This window comes from Rhinatrema bivittatum, chromosome 7 (assembly GCF_901001135.1).
Source record: "Rhinatrema bivittatum chromosome 7, aRhiBiv1.1, whole genome shotgun sequence".
Classification (NCBI taxonomy): domain Eukaryota; kingdom Metazoa; phylum Chordata; class Amphibia; order Gymnophiona; family Rhinatrematidae; genus Rhinatrema; species Rhinatrema bivittatum.
The window spans coordinates 6,516,878-6,537,971 of NC_042621.1; positions in this window are offsets into that span (position 1 = coordinate 6,516,878).

Below are 21,094 nucleotides of genomic sequence, written 5' to 3' on the forward strand. Positions count from 1 at the left end.
GCCTCTCTAGGCCCGCGCGTGCCATCTATCCACCCTTTAAAGGGCCAATGGTGGGAACTCCGGGCTCGTCCCCGGCTGATGACATCACTGGCCCGGAGAACTTAAGCTTCACTTCCAGCCACTACTAACCGACTTGTCAACGGGTTCCTTGATTCCTTCTTGGTGCCATTGTCTCTCTACAGACCAGTTGTTCCTGTCATCAGATCTCTGCGCTCCTCCTTCTGGGTTCCTGCTTCTGCTCTCCCCACTCTGCGTGTCCTGGCGCAGCGCTACTTCATCCAGACTCCCTCTCAGCGCTTCACGCTCCTCGGGGTCAGGCTCAGCACAACTCCTTTGGGACTCCCTCTCAGCGCATCTTCATCTGGACTCTCTCTCTCAACGCTTCCCGCTACGCGGGCCCTGGCTCAGCCTATTCCTTTGGGACTTTCAGCGCTTCCCGTTCCTTGGGGCCAGGCTCAGCGCAATCTCATCTGGACTCTCTTGTGCCTCCCGCTCCGCGGGCCCTGGCTCAGCACAGCTACCTGGACTCTCTCTCTCTCTGTGCTTCCCGCTCTTCGGGGGCCAGGCTCAGCGCTACTTCACTTGCGAGTCCCTATCGCAGTGCCAGCTGGTCCTTGGGATCCCCACGGCACTTCTCCTTGAGGACTTGCTTCAGTGCCTTCTCTCTTAAAGAATCAGCTCAGTGCAGTACTCCACCAGACTGTGTCTCGACGCCCCGCTTCTCGGGGAACCCTGCTGTGCTACTGCTACAGAAGGTTCTGTCACCAGGCTTGCCGTGTCCCAGTTCATGTCCCAGTTCGTGTTTCTGCATCTGCGCCTTCTCTCCTCGAGGCCACTCCCACGTGGTCCTGCTCTACTCTCTTCAGAGCTGCAGTGGCCTTGCACCCCCTGAGACTCCTTCACCTCCTCCCTGCGAGAGTGCTCCTGTCTCGAACTGTGCTTAACCTCTCTAACGCCTTCTGCACTCACTCGCTTACTATCTCCGGGACCAGCCACACAGTGGCTGGTCCCGGAGATAGCCCTTGGGTGCCGGCCCCGGCACCCAAGGGCTCAACCTGCGGGGAATGAGGGTCAGCACATGTGAAGTTCCAGCTTTACCTCTGTTCCCAGACAGCCTCACCTCCCGACAGTGGGGACCTGTGGGGCCCAACCCTTCGGGTAGCAACAACCCCACCTTGGGCCAAGGGTCCACAATTCCTAGCACTGGAACAGGTACTGGATCAGGAACTGGAACAGGTACTGGAACAGGAAATGGATCAGGAACTGGATCAACAATGAAGCACACAGCAGAGAAGCGTGGAGACCTGTTGCCAAGGCAAGCTCTCAGCATCTGAGCCTGCCTTATATAGTGGAGCCTGTGATGTCATCACCTGGGCCACGGGAGACTTTCCCACTGTGGCCCCTTTAAATCCCAGAGAGACGCATGTGCGCCTAAGACCAACAGGTCGGAGAGGAGGAGGTGGCGGCGTCTCCCCGCACCACACGCGGGGAGGCCTGGTCAGCCCCGGAGGAACTCGTGGCAGCACAGGAGGGTTCCAGGAGCACAAAGGGTGCACGGGCATGGAGGCAACTGCCCACCTCTGCCAAGGAGGTCAGGCTAGCTCCGGCATCAGGGGTGAGTGAACCCGACCGAGGGCCTGCCACGGCTGGGGAGCGCAACAGTAGCCCCCTCATTACGCCCCCCCCTCCTGGAGGTTTGGGCTTACCAGGATGGGTAGCGTGGAATTGCTTGAGAAGACCTTTATCAAGGATATTAGTAGCAGGCTCCCAGGAATTTTTGTCGGGGCCGTACCCCTCCCAAGAGAGGAGATACTCCCAATGGCGGCCTCTCTTTCGGACTTCCAGGACTTCTTACACCCAATAAAGGGTGTCAGTTTCAGAGATGAGGTGTGAGGGCTCAGAATTCTGCGAGAAGGCCAGGAAAGAACCAGTGGTTTGAGAAAGGGTACATGGAAAGAATTGTGTACTCCCAGCATAGGCGGAAGATGGAGCTGATAAGTTACTGGGCCGATGCAATGAGTGACTGGAAATGGACTAATATACCTGAGGCGCAATGCTGTGAAGGGAGCTTCAGACAAATATGACGCGTACTCAGCCATATTTTGTCACCTGGTTGGAACTCTGTGGGCTGGTCTTCGATGAGCATCAGATGATTTCTTGGCACGAGCAGCTGCCTGTTTCAGTCTTTGATTCGTGCAGGTCCATAGAGCATGAAGAACATCTGCAGTCACTCGGGCCGTTGGAGAAGAAACTGTAAGAGGTATCAGTAGAGGCAGCCGTGGTTATCTCCCGTATACTACGAAGAAAGGGGAGGCTCCCATGGCGGTAGAGACATATGAGTGTTGAGAAAACTCTGCCTACAAGAGCAGTTGATCCATTATTCTGTTGGTCGTTGGAATACGAACGTAGAAACAAATTGAGAGAACAATTCATATGCTCAGCTTGGCCATTGGCCTGAGGGTGGTAGGCCGTAGTCAATCCTACCGATATACCAAATTTCCTGCACAGGGAACGCCAGTAATGGGCGACAAATTGAGGTCCTATGTCAGAGATGATATGGTCAGGTAATTCATGGAGATGGAATATGTGCAAGAAGAACAGGCATGCCAGTTCAGGTGCAGAGGGCAAGCTAGGAAGTGGGATAAAGTGAGCCATCTTGGAGAACCTGTCCTTACCACCCAGATAATAGTATTGCCATTAGATGTGGGAAGGTCCATCACAAAGTCGGTGGACAGGTGGGTCCAGGGTTCCTTGGGAGCCGGCAATGGCTGTAACAGCCCCCAGGGTTGTTCCACGGGTGATTTTTCCAGCACACACGTGGGGCAGGAGTCCACACAGGCTTGGATATCTGGAGAGATATTTGGCCATCAATAGTAGCACTGAAGAAGGGACAATGTCCATGCGTGTCCAGGGTGTCCAGCAACTCGGGAGTCGTGTGTCCATTGTAGCACCTTTCCATGGAGTCTGCGGGGTACCACTCTCTTCCTTGCAGGCACGATCATGGCGGCAGACTGGTAAATACAAGCCAGGTCAATAATATGCTGAGACTCTTCTGGGGAATCTTTGGGTTCAAAGGAGCGAGATAATGCATCGGCTCGCAAATTCTTTTCTGCAGGGTGATAATGTAAATCAAAGTTAAATTGGGTGAAGAACAATAGCGGGCGTTTAGGTGCTGAGCTTGACTTAGATGTTCCAAATTTTTATGGTCCGTGAACACCGTGAATTTGTGCTGTGCGCCCTCAAGCCAAGGGCGCCACTCTTCTAAAGCCAACTTTATGGCTAGTAGTTCGCGGTCCTCAATGCTTTAATTTTGTTCTGCCGATGAAAATTTTCGAGAATAAAATGAACATGGAACTACGGTACCAGAAGTGGTTCACTGGCTTAGGACGGCCCCAGCCCCTATGGCGGAGGCGTCCACCTCAAATTGGAATGGGCGAGTCGGATCAGGGTGGCATAAACAGGATTTCTTTTGAAAGGCCTCTTTCAACTGCTGGAAGGCGGCTAAGGCTTCGGGTGGCCAATTCCGTGTGTTATGGCCCTTCCTGGTCAGGGCCGTCAGGGGGGTGGCCAATGTGGAATAATGAGGGATGAAGTGCTGGTAATAGTTAAGAAACCCTAAGAAGCGCTGGAGTGCTTTGACTCCCACAGGCTATGGCCAACCTGGATCGCCTTTAATTTATCCGGGTGCAAAGAGAAACCTTGTGGAGAAATTATATGGCCAAGGAATGGCAAATTGGACTTCTCAAATAAACATTTGTCCAGTTTCACGAACAAATGATTTTCACAAAGACATTGTAGTACCATATATACGCCAGTCCGGTGGGTATCAAGATCTTTTGAAAAATGAGGATATCATCCAAATAAACCACGACTTTGGTGTACGGTAGATCTCTAAAAATTTTGTTCATCATTTGCTGGAATACAGCAGGTGCGTTGGAAAGGCCGAAAAGCATCACTAAGTATTTATAGTAACCGTCTCTAGTATTAAAGGCGGTCTTCCAGATGTCATTGGGATGGATTCTCACTAAATTATATGCCCTGCGTAAATCCAGCTTTGAAAAGATGGTAGCACCCTGAAGATGGTCGAAAAGTTCTGAAATCAATGGTAAGGGGTATTTATCCTTACGGGTAATAGCATTTAGACCATGGTAGTCAATACACGATCTAAGTGACCCATCTTTCTTGGTTACAAAAAAGAACCCCGCTCCGGCAGGTGATGTTGCGGGGCGGATAAACCCTAGATTCTCTCAAATATATTTGGTCATGACTTTTGTCTCAGGTAGCGACAAAGGGTAGGTGCGTCCACAAGGGGGCGTGGTTCCAGGAAGAAGATCGATTGGACAATCGAACCAGTTAAGAGGCGGGAGAAGGTCGGCCTTCTGTTTGGAAAATACATCCTCATAGGTGGTGTATGGAGCAGGTATGCCAGAAGAGGTAGTAACCAAAGGAATCGTTGCTGACGGAGTCACTTTCTGAAGACAGGACTGGTGACAGGCCTGACCCCTCTCAACCAACTGTAGAGATGTCCAATTGAACTGGGAGAGTGTTTCTGTAGCCAAGGAAGTCCAAGCACTATTGGATGAATAAATTTATCCAATACTAGTAGCTCTAGTTCTTCAAGATGTAAGGCCCCTGTGTGTAACTGGACAGGTTCCGTAGTCAGGGAGATGCGGCTGGGAAGCGACTCTCCATATATAGAGGCAATATACAAGGTGGGAGCTAACGAGCGGGTTTTTATACCAAAAGTTGCACAAGATCTTTGAGAATAAAATTACCTCCTGCTCCGGAGTCTACCAGAGCGAGGACCGGAAAGGACCGGGAGTTCCAAATTAGTATAACCGGAACTAAGAGTTGAGGGGCTGGGGAAGTTGCACCCAAGTTCAGGACACCTACTGAACTTGGGCCCTGGAGTTTCCCGGACAGATGGGGCAATTCTGAAGATGGTGACCTGGTGCTCCACAATATAGACATAAGCTGGTTGCCTTTGCCGGAGGCGCTCTTCCGGTGTCAGTCGCCCACGACTCAACTGCATGGGTTCCTCCATCCTGACCACTCTAGTGTCACTGGAGGTGGAGTTTGTGACGGGTGGTGAGCAGGAACGAACCCGCGAGGGTCTCTTAGGCATCCGACTCTCCCGGTGACGCTCTTGAAGACGATGATCTATTGAGCTTGTCAAGTCTTTAAGGTCTTCCAAGGAGGAAGGGAGCTCCCGAGCAGCCAATTCATCTTTTAATTGTGAGGAGAGACTATCAAGGTAAATGGCTCGAGGGCAATCCTCTTGCCAAGTGAGCTCAGTAGCCAAAGTCCGAAACTCTATTGTATAATAAAAAAGACTCCGTTGTCTCTGGCGGAGATGGCGTAGCCTGGTGCTTGCTACAACATGCCACCCTGGAACATCACAGGTCCATTAGAAGACAGCCACAAATTGAACGAGCTCCCTCAACAGAAAGTATGAGCGTTCCCACAAGGGTGAAGCCCAGGCCAGGACTTTCCCTTCAAAGAGAGATAAGATAAACGTGACTTTTGTTAAATCATCCTGGAAGATGGAGAGTTGCAGAGCGAATTGCATATAGCACTGGTTTTTAAACCCTCTGCAGAGCTTGGAGACACCGTTGAAACATGGAGGTGCTGGAAGAGCCAACAAGGCTTGGGGCAATGATGAAGGTGGCTGTGGAGGAGGAGGAGCTGGATCGCTAAGGAAGGCATCAACCTGGGCATGAAGACGGTCCATGGATGAAGCCAGTGCCTTAAGGAATTGCTGCTGTTCATGCACCTTGGAAGTCAGGCCTGGGATGGCCCAGAGGGCACACGGCTCCACCAAATCCATGGCCTTTGCAATCTGTTGCACTGGAGGTGGATTCTTGGGCTGAGGTAGGGTTGACACAACCTGCAGGCAAGGGCCTACAGGTCCCCACTGTCAGCAGGTGGCGTGAGCTGAAGCTAGAGGCCACTGGAGCTTCACTTATACCAGCCCACATTCCCCTTGGGTTGAGCCTTTGGGTGCCGGGGCCGGCAAGACTTAGGCGGGCCTCGAGATAGAACAACAAGGGTGGATAGCTCAGCTCAGAGACAGCAGCCAGCAAGTGGTGTAGTTTTATCCTGGACTGGTCCTAGTACTGGAAACCAAGCACCAAGGAACAAGGCTTGACTGAAGGTGCTTGAACAGAGAAAGGCCGGAGCCTTAGGAGTCCAAGTCCAGAGGATAGGGACAGAGGCATCACTGTCAAACTCGAATGAGAGCTGACAGCAAATGGAAGGTGTAGCAAGCAACGTAGAACTCTGGACACAAAGGAGTCTATAGTTTAGTCATCCGTAGCAATGGTCAGGGCACTGAGAAAGCAGGTGTTGTCAGGCATAGCAGTGGTCAAGGCTTGGAGAAGGCAGGCGAGGTCGGACGTAGCAGAGGTCAGGCTTGGAAAAAGCAGGCAAGGTCAGACGTAGTAGAGCAGGCTTGGAGAAGGCAGGCAATGGTCAGACGTAGCAGGCTTGGAGAAGGCAGGCAATGGTTGGACGTAGCAGAAGTTGGCACCAGGAGATCAGTCGAAGTACAGACGAGACGAACAAAGATATGGGAACTGGAAAACACTCAGGAACAAGGAATGAGGAAGCACAGAGGCAACAAGACTTAGAACCAACAGGGAAATGAGGAGACCTGTTACAAATGCCAAGTTTCAGTGCAGGGCTTGAGCTTTTATACGCTGGTTCCTACGTCAGCATCCGGGTCCACGACCAGGTTCCCGCCGCGGCCCTTTAAAGGTTTTACTGATGCGCGCATGCTATTGTTAACGGAGTTGCTGGAATTAGCAATCTGTTGTTATTTAGGAGAGTTGTGGGTGGATTCTTGGACCGGTGGCAGATGACCACGCCCCCGGGGGAAGATCCCGAGAGGGACCACCGGTCAGGCTCAGACACACACTAGTTCCAAAAATGTGGATGGTCTTCATCAAATGACTTATGAAGAGAGATTGAAGAATCTAAATATGTACACCCTGGAAGAAAGGAGGAGCAGAGGTGATATGATACAGACTTTCAGATACTTGAAAGGTTTTAATGATCCAAAGACAACGACAAACCTTTTCTGTCAGAAAAAAATCAGCAGAACCAGGGGTCACGATTTGAAGCTCTAGGGAGGAAGACTCAGAACCAATGTCAGGAAGTATTTCTTCACGGAGAGGGTGGTGGATGCCTGGAATGCCCTTCCGGAGGAAGTGGTGAAGACCAGAACTGTGACGGACTTCAAAGGGGCGTGGGATAAACACTGTGGATCCATAAAGTCTAGAGGACGTGAATGAAGAGTGGGTGGCTCGCGGGAATGACGGCTACTACCTGGAGATAATACCCTTATTCAATAACCATACACACGGTTAATGCGACTCCAACATTGCTCTAAGACTCCAACATTGCTCTAAGCTTCAACAGCAAGAGGAAATGTAGAAATAAGGATTTGCATTCACAAAAAAGCAGGGAGTAGCTTGCTTGTTATGGCGGTTACTACCCCAAACCAAATAAGCCTGATACTTCACTTTCAATGCATATCCAGCAAAGCTCTCTGCTTCAACGGCAGGGGAGAAAGACTGATACTTCACGCATTTCCAACATTATTTATTTATTTATTTATTTAATAGCTTTTATATACCGACGAACGTTGGGAACATCTCGTCGGTTTACAGAGAACAGAACTGAGCAACAGGCTTTACAATTATCATATAATTATATAAGGAACATTAAAAACATACAATTAACAGAGTAGAATATACAATAAATAATTAACTAAGTGGTATGCATGATAGAGGTTATCCATCTAAACGGGTGGGGGGGGGGGGGAAAGAAATTCTGATAAATAGGAAGGATATCAACATTTGTAGGCGGCATATAAACACGTGTTTGGGAATAACAAGTTCTTATGTACAATATACAATATGTTGTCCTGGTAATTTCACTTTATGGGGTGTAGGGGAGATGGGAGAGTGTCAGGTGAAGTGGAGAGGGTGTGGATAGGAGGTGGAAAGGATGGGGGGGGAGTGAGGGAAGAGGAGGGAGGTAATGAGTTGGAGGGGGGGGGTGCTAGTGACTGTGTGCATGTTAGGTGTATGAGTGTTTGAAGAACATAGCTCTCTGCTTCAATGGCAGGGGAGAAAGTCTGATACTTCGCTTTCAATGCATATTCAGCATAGCTCTCTGCTTCAATGGCAGGGGAGAAAGTCTGATTCTTCACTTTCAATGCATATCCAGCATAACTCTCTGCTTCAACAGCAGGGGGAATGAAGAAAAGTGGATCTATATACAGACAACAACCAACAAAGACTGAATTACATAGTCTGGGTAAACAAATAAGCATGGGTGTAGCTTGCTTATTGCGGCGGTTACTACCCCTAACTAATTAAGCTAGATATTTTCACTTAGATGCAGTTCCAACACTGCTCTCTACATTAATGATGGGGGTGGAAGGGAAATAGAACAAAAAGGTTACTAAGAGCCAAGAGTAACAGATAAGTATGAGAAAAAAAAAGTGCGAAACTTGCTGGGCAGACTGAATGGGCTGTTTGGTCTTCTTCTGCTGTCATTTCTATGTTTCTATGTTTATTAGACAGTATACTGAACCACCAGAGGTGGCAGTAGTGAGCTGGAATGCCTGGCTGGGCTGTAGTCCCTCAGATACTGGAACAGCGATCCCTGGAGGCTGAGCTGTAGAGAAACTGAAATATAGTGAGTAGGCAGGGTATGCAGATTTCATGTACTGAACCAGATGGTAATACTCACACAATGTCTCATAGAAGCCCAGGAGCTGGAATGTATAGGCCCTTGAGGAGCGAGTACCTGGTTCCAGGGAAAGCTCTGAGAGAGCGATGGTAACTCACTGATGTAGTTGGCAGTGATGACTTCCAGGTAGAAGAGAGTACCGAGCAAGTCTGGGAACGAGGGCCCTTGAGGAGCGAATACCGGTTCCAGACTGTCACCTGAAAAACAAAGGAGAGAGCGAGGCCCCCAAGGAGCGGGTACCCCTAGTAAGTCCGAGGAGGCAGAGTAGCTTAGGTAGAGCAACCCTTGCTAACTCCGAGGAGGCAGAGTAGCTTGGAAAGTGGAAGCAAGTCCGTAGTCATTCCTTGCTAACTCGATGTGTTAGCAAATTCTAAGACCTTATATATCCATCTCGGGTGATGTCATCTTCGGGGGACGCCCCCGAGGTTCGCGCCATCGCCGGTACTTCAGTCGGGGCCGCGCCCTGCGCGTGCCCCTAGGCTTCCAGGAAACATGGCAGGTTGCAGCGTCTAGCCGGTCCGGGGACATCGGAGGACCTCAGCAGAAGGATGCCGCAGCAGCCAATCTTCTCGCGGATGAAGAGGGAGGTGCCAAAGAGGTATGGAGGGAGGAGAGAGGGCCTCGGGAACTGACGGACACAACAGTACCCCCCTTCAAAGGGTGATTTCCTCTTTGGGTACCAGGCTTAGGTTTTTGAAGGATGAGCGAGGTGGAACTGACGAAGCATCTTTTTGTCTAGGATATTGGTCTGAGACTCCCAAGAGATAACTTCGGGGCCGAAACCCTCCCACTTTAGAAGGTATTCAAATGTCTTGCCTCTTTTACAAACATCCAGAATCTCTGTGATCTTGAGTTCTAATTCATCTTCTGTACTGAAGATAAATGAATCTTGAGATTATAGAGGATAGTTCGCTAGGAGTAGTAACATCTTCGTCTGGAGATACAGCAGAACATACACTGGTTAGTGTATTGTCTTTGTCTAGAGATATTGAAGAACATTTGCTGGTTAGTGTATTGTCTTCTTTTCCCACAAAACAAGTGTCCGCACCAGCTGGCGACTCAGATGGTCAGATAAAATCCTTCTGGAGATTTTCTTCAAGGTCTTCCGCTGTCCTTTCAGAGACTCAGTGTTAGACTTCTGTCGTATGGCACAGTCATCTTCGGGGATGCCCCAGAGGTTCGCGCCATCACCGGTACTTCAGTCGGGGCTGCGCCGCACGTGCGCCCCTAGGCTTCCAGGAAACATGGCGGGTTGCAGCATCTAGCCGGTCTGGGGACGCCAGAGGACCTCGGCAGAAGGACGCCGCAGCAGCCAATCTTCCTGCGGACGAAGAGGGAGGCACCAAAGAGGTATGGAGGGTGGAGAGAGGGCGTCGGGAACCGACGGACACAACACGCGCCTAGGGAGGGGCACGACACTGCAGGCGGCGTCTCTCCGTGAACCCCGCGGAGAGGCCCGAAGGATGGAGGCATCCTGGCTGGAAGTCCCGTGAAGTGGAGCAGGGCCGGAGGCCCTGGCAGGAGCCCGAGGTCGGAGCCGGCGGCCCACTGCCACAAGCGAAGGGGAGCTGGAGCCAGGAGGTTGCTTGGAAAGGTGAGAGGACCGCACTGCGGGGCTGCCATGGGCGGCGAGCATAACAGATGTTGAAGCACAGTGCGGACATCCTGGCGATGGGTGGTGATGTCTTTTGAAAAAATGAGTATGTCGTCCAAGTAGGCAACTACTTTCGTACACAGTAGATCACGGAATATCTCATTTATCATACGCTAAAACACTGCAGGGGCATTTCAGAGGCCGAACAACATGGCAAGATATTCGTAATGATCTTCTCTGGTATTGAAGGTGGTTTTCCAGACGTCTTCTGGACATATGCAAATCGGATTGTAGGCTCCTCGTAGGACTAATTTAGTAACAATGGTGGCCCCTTGGAGATGATCAAATAATTCATTGATTAACGGTAGAGGATACTTGTCCTTACGAGTTATGGCATTAAGCCCACGATAATCAATACATGGTCGAAAAGACCCATCCTTCTTAGTATCGAAAAAGAAGCCTGCATTAGCAGGCGATGTGGAAGGGTGGATAAATCCCTTGGCCAAATTCTCTTGGATGTAATCCGACATACCTTTGGTTTCAGGTACAGAGAGAGGATAGGTTCTACCTCTGGGAGGCGATGTTCCAGGCAAGAGATCAATGGGCCAATTAAATGTCCGATGGGGAGGAAGGATGTCGGCCTTCTGTTTGGAGAAGACATCCTCAAAGTCAGTGAAAGATGCTGAAATGCCAGAGACGGTAGCAGCCAGTGGAAGCACGGGAAGTGGTTCCACCTTTCTCAAACAGGAGCAACAGCAGGAAGGACTCCATGGTAGAGTCTCCCAATTGAACTGTGGAGAGTGATGCTGAAGCCAGGGTAGGCCTAGAACCACCAGGTGGATGGATTTGTCAAGTATGAAGAATTCAGCTTCATCCTCATGCAAGGTTCCAATCTGAAGATGAACAGGAACAGTAACCTGTGTAATCCTCACCATGTATGGAGACGATGAGTAACGGTATCTCGATGGAGTGGGTAGGGATATCCAAGTGTATGGCTAGGTCCTTCATCAAAAAGTTCCTGTCGGCTCCAGAATCACCAAAGCCAGGGTAGAAAAGGAGAGGGAATTCCAAGTCAGGGTAACTGGAAGTGTTAACTGGGGGGCCAGATAAGTAGCGCCTAAGTTCAGGACCTCTACTGAACTTAGGCCAGAGAATTTCCCAGACAGATAGGACAAGTAGACAGACAGTATCCTGCAGCACCACAATACAAGCACAGGCCTGCTTGCCTCCTCCTGAGGCTCTCTTCTGGGGTAAGACGTCCACGCCCTAGCTGCATGGGCTCCTCAAGTTTACTGGGAGGGGGAGCTCCGCTAGTTGCGGTCCCCTCAGAGGAAGGAGAACGGAAACGTTCCTCAACTGGGCGACGAGGAACTCGGGTTTCCCAGTGGCGCTCTTGGAGGTGATGGTCTATGTGACCTGTGAAGTCGATGAGGCCCTTGAGAGAAGTCGGTAATTCACTGGCTCAAGCTCATCCTTCAGCTGAGGCGAAAGATTGTCGGGTAAATGGATCAAAGGCAATCTTCTTGCCAGCCCAGCTCAATTGCTAGGAACGAAATTCAATAGTACAGTCGTTAAATGCCCGACGGCCCTGCCGCAGGTGCAGAAGGTCTGAACTGGCCGTTGCCTGCCTCCCTGAAACATCATATGTCCATCGGAAGGTGGAGACTAAGCATTGTAACTCTTCAAAAGAGAATCCGCTCGCTCCCTTAAGAGAGAAGTCCAGGCCAATGCCTTGCCTTCCAAGCGAGAAAGGATGAATGTTACCATCATTATGTCATCCTGGAATACAGAAGGTTGTAAGGCGAACAGCATGTAGCATTGATTTATGAAGCCCCTACAAAGCTTCAGGTCCCCATTAAAATGGGGCGGAGCAGGTAGGGAGAGCAAAGCCCTGACCAAAGTAGTTGGTGACAAAGAACTGGACAAGACTGGTGTGGAAGCCACTGGGGCTGGATGAGCATTGAGGCACTCTATGGATACAGCCAATGCCTCAAGGAACCGCTGCTGTTCCTGGATCTTCAGAGCCAGGCCCAGAATGCCCTGGAGGGTCGATGGCTCCACCAGGTCCATGGCCTTATATAGTGGAGCCGGTGATGTCATCACCTGAGACTGCGGGAGACTTCCCCACTGTGACCCCTTTAAATCCCGGAGAGATGAGCGCTCCTAAGGCCAACAGGCCTGAGAGGAGGAGGAGGCAGCATCTCCCCTCACTGCATGCAGGGAAGAATGGTCGGCCCTGGAGGAACTCACAACAGAACAGGAGGGTCCTGAGAGTACGGCGGGAGCACAGGCGCGAAGGAGGTCGGGCCAACTCCAGAGGCCCAGCTTCGGGGGTGAGTGAACCCGGCCAAGGCCGGGGAACGTAACACACGCGTGTGCCTTTGTGCACATAATATACGCTCAGAGGAAGGAAACCTCACCCAGAGTCAGCACCTGCCTGACTCTGGGTGAGTCATGCAGGTGCTGCCTGACTCACCCAGAGTACCTGAACTGTTTCCTCCCTGAGGTCTCCGGAGCTTCCAGTTCGGGTCTAGTCCACGAAAGGACATCGCCTCCTATCCCATGACTTTTTAGTTTTCTTAGAAGTCTCTCATGAGGGACTTTGTCAAACGCCTTCTGAAAATCCAAATACACTACATCTACCGGTTCACCTTTATCTACATGTTTATTAACCCCTTCAAAAAAATGAAGCAGATTTGTTAGGCAAGACTTCCCTTGGGTAAATCCATGTTGACTGTTTTCCATTAAACCATGTCTTTCTATATACTCTACGATTTTGATCTTTAGATTAGTTTCCACTATTTTTCCTGGCACTGAAGTCAGGCTAACTGGTCTATAGTTACCCGGATCACCCCTGGAGCCCTTTTTAAATATTGGGGTTACATTGGCCACCCTCCAGTCTTCAGGTACAATGGATGATTTTAATGATAGATTACAAATTTTAACTAATAGATCAGAAATTTCATTTTTTAGTTCCTTTAATACCCTAGGATGTATACCATCTGGTCCAGGTGATTTGCTACTCTTAGTTTGTCAATCTGGCCTACTACATCTTCCCGGTTCACAGTGATTTGGTTTAGTTCGTCTGACTCATCACCCTTGAAAACCACCTGCCTGGGGGAGATATGTGTGTATATGGCCACCTGCTTGGGGGGGGGGGGGGGGGGGGGGAGAAATGTGTGTGATTTGGAGCCTGCCATGGAGGGAGGTGAAAAATTTGTACAACCTCCACTAATCCATGATTAGCTCAGGGTGACTGGAAATCAAATGTTTCAGGTATGGGACATATTTTTCCCTTCTTGTTTTAATTATTGGGTATTTGACATTTGCTATTTTTAAATATTTTATTGCTGTTTGGAAATTTTTAAAACGTATTATATGAGTTCTTAATTATTGGATGTTATTCTATTTGTCATCTGTTTAGCAATATTCTTTTTATTAGTATGGTTTATTATGATCAATTTATATTTCTTGATTTTATTGATGATTTATGAGGACTGATGAAGTTTCTGTTTTGCATTGCTTCATTGCATATAGAGTCTAGGTTGCTACAGTTTCCAGTTCAGTTTCTGTCTATACATTTCTATTGTATTTTATGGTCTTTTATTCTATATTTGGTGAGGGTCTGTCTGTGTTCTTCATGTGAAGCGAGGTGAGGTATTCTGCTAACATGTAGTTTCTATGTAGGAATTTAGAGCAGACTGGTTTGTTCTGCTTTCCTAATAGGAGGTGTTTTAGGGCCTGATATAATATTTGCATGTTCATAGATAGGATTGTTCCTGTTTGAGTGCTTGCAGTTAGTACTGTTTTGGTATAGAAAGTTAGTTTACTATATTGCTGTCATTTGGTTTATTCCAGGCAGTCAAGGGCCAAACCCACACCTAACACACGTTACAATAGGCCTAATACTGTATGTGTTCCAAGTGCCCTTTTTTTTGCAGAGTTTTCTGGGTGGCACCACAGCAGTGCATGTTTTTCTGTGGAACAAGCTGGTGCCAGCTATCAGGTCCAACCAGCACCAATTTTATGTAACGGTAGATGGGGCAGGACTACCGGGGATCATTCCTTCACAATTTTGAAATTTTGGGCCTGTGGATGGGGTAAGATAGGTTCATGGGAGCATGTTAGCTTTGACAATTTAGATTGCCGGAGGGAGCAGGGCTTTTTCCTGGCAGCAAAAGGGGGCCCGGGACTGAGCGTGAGACTGACAGTTTCTATTGTGTGTTGGTTATTGGAGAAAACACAAATTTTGTGTTAACAAAAAAAAGAGAATGGAGTGGGGGGGCAGCACAGCAATTTTTCATACAGCTGGCACCGGCCCTGGCTGCCCCATGATAATGCTCAAACTACCCCCTGCCGAGTCAACCCATTCTTACCAGATCCTAGTGAGACACTTTGGTGTCTCCCAGGCTGCCTTGCACCACCGCGGTCATAGCTGGAGCACAGGGACATCTTGCAAGTGCGGGCAGAGGGAAATCCTCAACTCCAGTCAGGTTTCAGCCTCCTCAGGCCTGCTAATGGATCCAGGTCCGAATTTAAGCATAGGCAACATAGGCAATTGCCTAGGGGGCCAGACTTTGAAGGTGCCAAATACCCAGGCCAATGAGGTATGCAACTATAGCAAGGAGTGGTCTGCTCCAGTCCATCACAAAGGGATGTTGCTGCGGGATGCTGGGACTTTGGGAGATGGTATTGGGGGTGGAATCTCCAGGCTCTCCTGCCTTCCACTCTCCCAACACTGCCTGGGGGGGCCAAACTCTTAAATCCGGCTCAGAGTGGATCCTGGAATTGAATTGCCAGAAGGATGGGTCACAAACCAGGCTCCAGCGCCTCAGGGGGAAAGCTCTTCACCTTGCCCTTTTGTTCTGGTGACAGCTACAAGCACAGGGCCGGATTTTAAAAGCTCTACGTGCGTAAATCCCGCGCGCGCATGTTATAAAAATCAGACATCGATTTGTGCGCGCCGGGTAGCGCGCGCACATGTACGCCCGTGCGTAGGTTTGAAAATCTACCCCATAGGATCCAACTTTTCAAAATGATTGGGGGTGCTAAACTAAAAAATGGACACAGTGAAGGAGTCTGCTCAATGCTGGGGGTGCTCAAGCACCCACTGCACCCATAGAGTTGGCACCTATGAGCACAAAGTAACGTACCAGAGAAAAAGGAAAATAATTAAGAAACAGCATGGAGAGAGCTCCCTAAATGTGTCTGCCATCTTAGGACCTCTGCCACGCCTGAATCTGCCATTCTTGACTGTGACTTTGGTTTTGGTTCTTCCTGTACCCCCAACAAAGTCCCCGAGTTCTGGGTCCTCTTTGAAGGTTGTAAAACTGAAGTTAAAGCTGCACCTTTCAGAAACAGCGTGGCCCAACGGGTTTCCAGAATCCTAGGATGCGACATTAATTTAGACTCCATTTTCTTCACGTGCTCCCGACCACACCCCCTCCCAAAGACAGGAAAACGCTAGAGACGATAAACGAGAGTCACTGAAGTCTGATTATTTCCATTACTTACCTGTGAAAGATGTTATTCTACTTTGCTTCCTCAAATTCTGCTTTGCTTTGTCCCGTGAGCATAAGATATTGACTTAATAAACCACATGTTAGGCTCTCAGTACACTGAATGGCAAAGGTTTTTGTATTTTTCTTTTCATTTAATTTAATGACATTGCTTTTATTTTTGTACCTTGTCAATTGTATTATTTCGTTTATTCCTTTTCCTTATTTCCTGTACAGGAAGATTTCCATCCCATCATGTTCAATGCTTCCTTTGCCATTGCCCTGACAATTTTACAACAGTGAAAGACATGATGGGTAGACATTACAACTTTAAAATTATTGTTAATAATTTTTTCTTCAAGCTTTTGCACACCAAGATGGGCTTGACCTTCACTCTGGCCATTCTTCTGCGAAACTGGTCCATATCTTCTGTCCTCTGCAGGACCGAACAGATTATCCTGCAAGTCAGTCTGAATCTCTTGTTTATGCAACCAGACCAACAAAAAAATTGCTGTGGGCTGAACATCGCCAGGTACTCGGGCCTTTTATCCAACTCAGGAATTCTACATAATCAACACCTTTGTGACTGTCGGTTCCACATTATTAAACTGAAGACGGCAGGAGCAGAAATCTGTAGCACAATTTAAACATTATTGAATTCTCTTCAAATGAAGTGCTTCCAATTATCCTGTGCTAATGTGAGTGCTGTGTACCCACCTCTAGATGTTTATAACAAACAGAAGAAACAGAGTTATTAGCAAAACTTAACCTGTGATAGAATTGTCCAAAGGAACATGACCAAACTGTAGGCGGAAACTATTAAATACATGGATTATTAATTTATACACATCTGGCAGGATAAAATGTGCCCAGAGCATAGGCAATTACACAGTACTTATCACTTTATCACTGCATGATCAAATATACCCAATATACTGTATTACCTCATTGGAGCAAGCAAGCATGTAATTGCAAAGTAATATATGTGTGTGTGTGTATATATATATATATATATATATATATATATACACACACACACACACATATATTTAAGCAATTGCACTTGTAATGGGGCACAGGCACATTTGCATTATGTTATTTTGAGTGTTTATAAGAGCACGATTTTTATTTTTTCCTCTGCTTTTGAGAATATAAAAGCTGCCCTATCCTGGCTTACAAACCCACCTCATAAATAAAGAGGAGGAATAATTATATTTACTCTTTGATGGTGTGAACAGGGAGATGAATGCAATTTTTCCTGGCTTTTCTCCCTCTACCCTCCCCACACATTTTCCTTTATGGTCCAGCAAAACCACTTTTCCCCCCTCCCCTACTCTGGTTTCTCTCTCTCTCTCGTCTCCAACGAACTGAAGATATAAAAAGAATCCACCTTTTGCTAAAAGGCCAGTGCAAGAAGAGAAGAAAAACTCTAAGAGAAGTATTTAAAAAAAATCCGACTTTAAAAACTTCAGGGCCGAACCTAAGAAGTGGGAGGCTGGGATGAATCTTGGTTGCTCCCGCGCACGGACAGGAAATTATAGTGCCGGGGGATACCACAGCAGCACGGGGCCCAGGACAGTTGATCCAATTTGTCCCTGCCCCAGGACAACTCTGAAAAACAAAAACTTAACCTGCAATCCTGGCTCAAACAGACAAACCAATCTGCAAGCAAGTAGCCCTGGTTAGGAGGTCCAGGCAGGAAGTAAAAACCCTGAGCTCAGAACCTTCGGGTATTCTGATGCTGGATGCAAAGCGGAGGGGAGGTATGCAAGAGCATTGATGCTTTAAGTGATTGAATGCTGGCACTGCCAGAGTCCCAAGACAAGAAGTTGCCTATTACTGTACATGTAATAATGATTTTTTTAAAATGTTATTAATGAAGAGATCCCACGGGACCAAATAGTGTAGGTTAGAGGAATATGCTATCTTGCCGCAGCATGCCCAATAGAGGTTGTTGCAATGGTAGTTTCCTGCCTGCATATAAGCTGGTGATCTCTAGGTCTAGTTTAAAATTCCAGCAACACCCAAGAGAAAAAACAGCAGAAAAAAAAAAGTCTATTGAAGCTTTTTTGTTGTTGTTGTTGTGTTTAGCTTAAATCAATCAACCACACATACAGATTGCAACCCAGCAGAAAACTACAATTTCTATTGAAAAATCACCAATCCAGTTACACACAAGAACAGTTTCAAACCAACAGTGAGAAAAGCAATATATCTTGGAAAAATAAAGGGGATCCAAGATGGCGCTGGTGTGAGAGGACACAGCGTTTGGAGCTCCTGCATCAAATTCTGAGAAACGTTTCCTCACCGCGTTAGCGGGGTAAAGAGACATGCCTCATACAAAAAGGAAAGGCAGGATAAGAGAACCTACCTCGGGAATCTCCAATCCTCCCTTGATGCAGACCTCGATAGCAGAGTTCTAGCCTCCGGCAGTGAGAACTCCAGAGACTCCCGTGCTTGCGACGACCGGGGAGCAGACGGCATCGCCAACGGCCGAAACAACTTTAAGTCCTGGAGCGCCGTTAACACCTTCCCCTCCCCCCCCCCCCCCGAAAAGGCAATAGCAGCAGCAAGCCCAGAGTTAACTCTACAACGGATGTCGTTGGTTGGTGTGAGTACGCCCGAGGTGGGCTTTGCTGGGGAAACCGCCGGCCATGCGATGGAGGGGGGATCGAGAACATCCACCCCGGTGGGGGGAGGGGTGCCCCTTGAAAGCGTTCGAGCTGAAGGAGGGGAAGGGACTGACCCTAGGAATGTGTCGGTGATGTCCAAAACCTCTGAAGAGTTAAATATTGTGGTTCATCCGATATCTTATCCTGTATTAAAGCCTCTGGAAAAACCTAATAATATTACATTAGAATCTTTATGGTTTGCTATCTCAACAGTGCAAAACTCGTTAATGTCCAGAACAGATGTCCTGAAAAATACACAAGGCTCCTTTGAAAATTTAAATTTAGCAATGAATGATCAGAAGGAGAAAATAGTACAACTGGAAGAAAAAATGGAAAATCTGAACTCTGTTCAGAATGTGATCATAAAAGGTGAAACGGTATTGAACAGAAGAGTTGAAATAATAGAAACAAATTCAGAAGTAACAACATCAGAATACTTAATTTCCCAAAATGTAGATTAATTTCGGCAAAAGAACAGTTTAAATGCTACTTAAAGGATGTCTTAATGATACCAGATGAGGAACAACCAAAGATCATCAAAGCATATTTTGTATCAGGATTGATAGAGGGAAATGAAATTCAGAAGGGAACTAGTGAAAACATCCTGAATATCACAGAGATCTTAGAAACCCCACAAGAAGAACAGGTGGAAGGGTGAGGAACACTACTTGTTAAATTTCTGCTATCCTTCGATAGAGATGTTATTAGTTTCTTCAAAAGCATTCTACTCCCTATCTTAACCAGAAAATCTGGATATATCCAGATGTTTCAAAAGAAACCCAAAGAAAAAGGAAAAGATTTCTTAGAGTGAAACCTCAAGACAGACAGCATGGAGCACAGATAACACTGAGATTCCCATGTAAATGTGTACTGAGAACCAGAGGAAACAGATATATATTATATGTTCCTGAACAGTTGGAAAATTTTGTTCAATCACATCAATGGACTCCTGACACAGGATAAGATCAATAATTAATGGCAAAAATAATATAACTGCCTTACTCTCCTTTTTTTTGTTTTGTTGGTAGTTATGTGAATGTGATATTGCTCTAAATTAATCTTGGATCTCCACATCTAGTAAATAAATAACGTTATAGGCAGATTATATAGTCTTATGCTGATGTTAAAGAATTTAAATGTGTCATTTTGTTTCACCTTATAAAATAGTCTACATATAATCAAGAGTATATATTGATGTTATATTGATATATGAAGTGCCTATATTGCCAAGGCATTTACTTTGATGTCTGTTAAATTTTGAAAATTTGAAAATAAAAAATTTAAAAAAATAAAAAATAAATAAAGAAGAAAGTTAGGTTAATTTAGACTTTTAATCTTAGCTGAAGCACCAGTAAGAAAAATGAGGTGATAATCCCTCGTACAGGTCCTTGGAGGAGCCCACCTGGAGTACTGTGTTCAGTTCTGGAGACCATATCTCAAAAAGGATAAAGACAGGATGGAGGCGGTCCAGAGAAGGGCGACCAAAATGGTGAGAGGTCTCCATCAAATGACTTATGCAAACAGGCTAAAATACCTAAATATGTATACCCCAGAGGAGAGGAAGTGCAAGGGAGATATGATACAGACCTTCAGATACCTGAAAGGTTTTAATGATGCACAATTGACAAACCTCTTCCGTTGGAAAGAAATCAGTAGAACTAGGGGTCACGTAATGAAACTCCAGGGAGGACGACTCAGAACAATGAGGAAAGGCATTCCAGGCATCCACCAGAAAGGGTGGTGGATGCCTGGAATGCCCTTTCAGAGGAGATGGTGAAGACAAAAACAGTGAAAGATTTCAAAGGGGCATGGGATAAACACTGTGGATCCCTTAAGGCTAGAGGATGGAAATGAAGAAAAGAGTGCATGGGGGTGACCTGCTGGTCTGGTGGTTACTACCCTAAACCAATAAGCCTTCATACTGTTGATGCAACTCCATTATTACTCTTTGCTTTAATGGCAGGGGAAAAAGAGGAAAAGAGGAATTAGATTCAGACAACAACCAACAAGGACATTGAATTTTACAGTCTGAGAAAACAAGTAACTTGCTGATGCAGCTGTTACTACCCTTGACCAATAAGCCTGATACTTTTGATGCAACTACAACATTGCTCTCTGCTTCAATGGCAAGAGGTAACGGGGAATTGGACTCAGACAACAACCAACAAGGGTCCTGACTTTGACGGTTTGAGAAACTAAGGATGGAGATGACCTGTATAGCACGGCAGATTCTACCATAGGCTTGCTGGGCAGACTGGGTGGACCATTTGGTCCTTTTCTGCCATCTTCTATGTTTTTACGCCTAGTTTGGTATTTTTGGTTTAGAGCTGGACAAGAAAAATCTGTTGTTGTTTTTTAGTTCCATGGGTAATTTAAGAGAACTGCAAAGGAAAGGATTAGATACCAACTGGATTCCAGAGCTCGGAGGAGATAGGAGCAACCTTGGATCCCACACCATTCAGCCAGGGGAACAAGAGAGGAGAGTTTTGGAAAAGGAAGGATCAAACAGTGGACACCCTGGTATTTAGAAAGAGAGATATGAAAGCAATAGGAGAACTTGTTCCATTGCA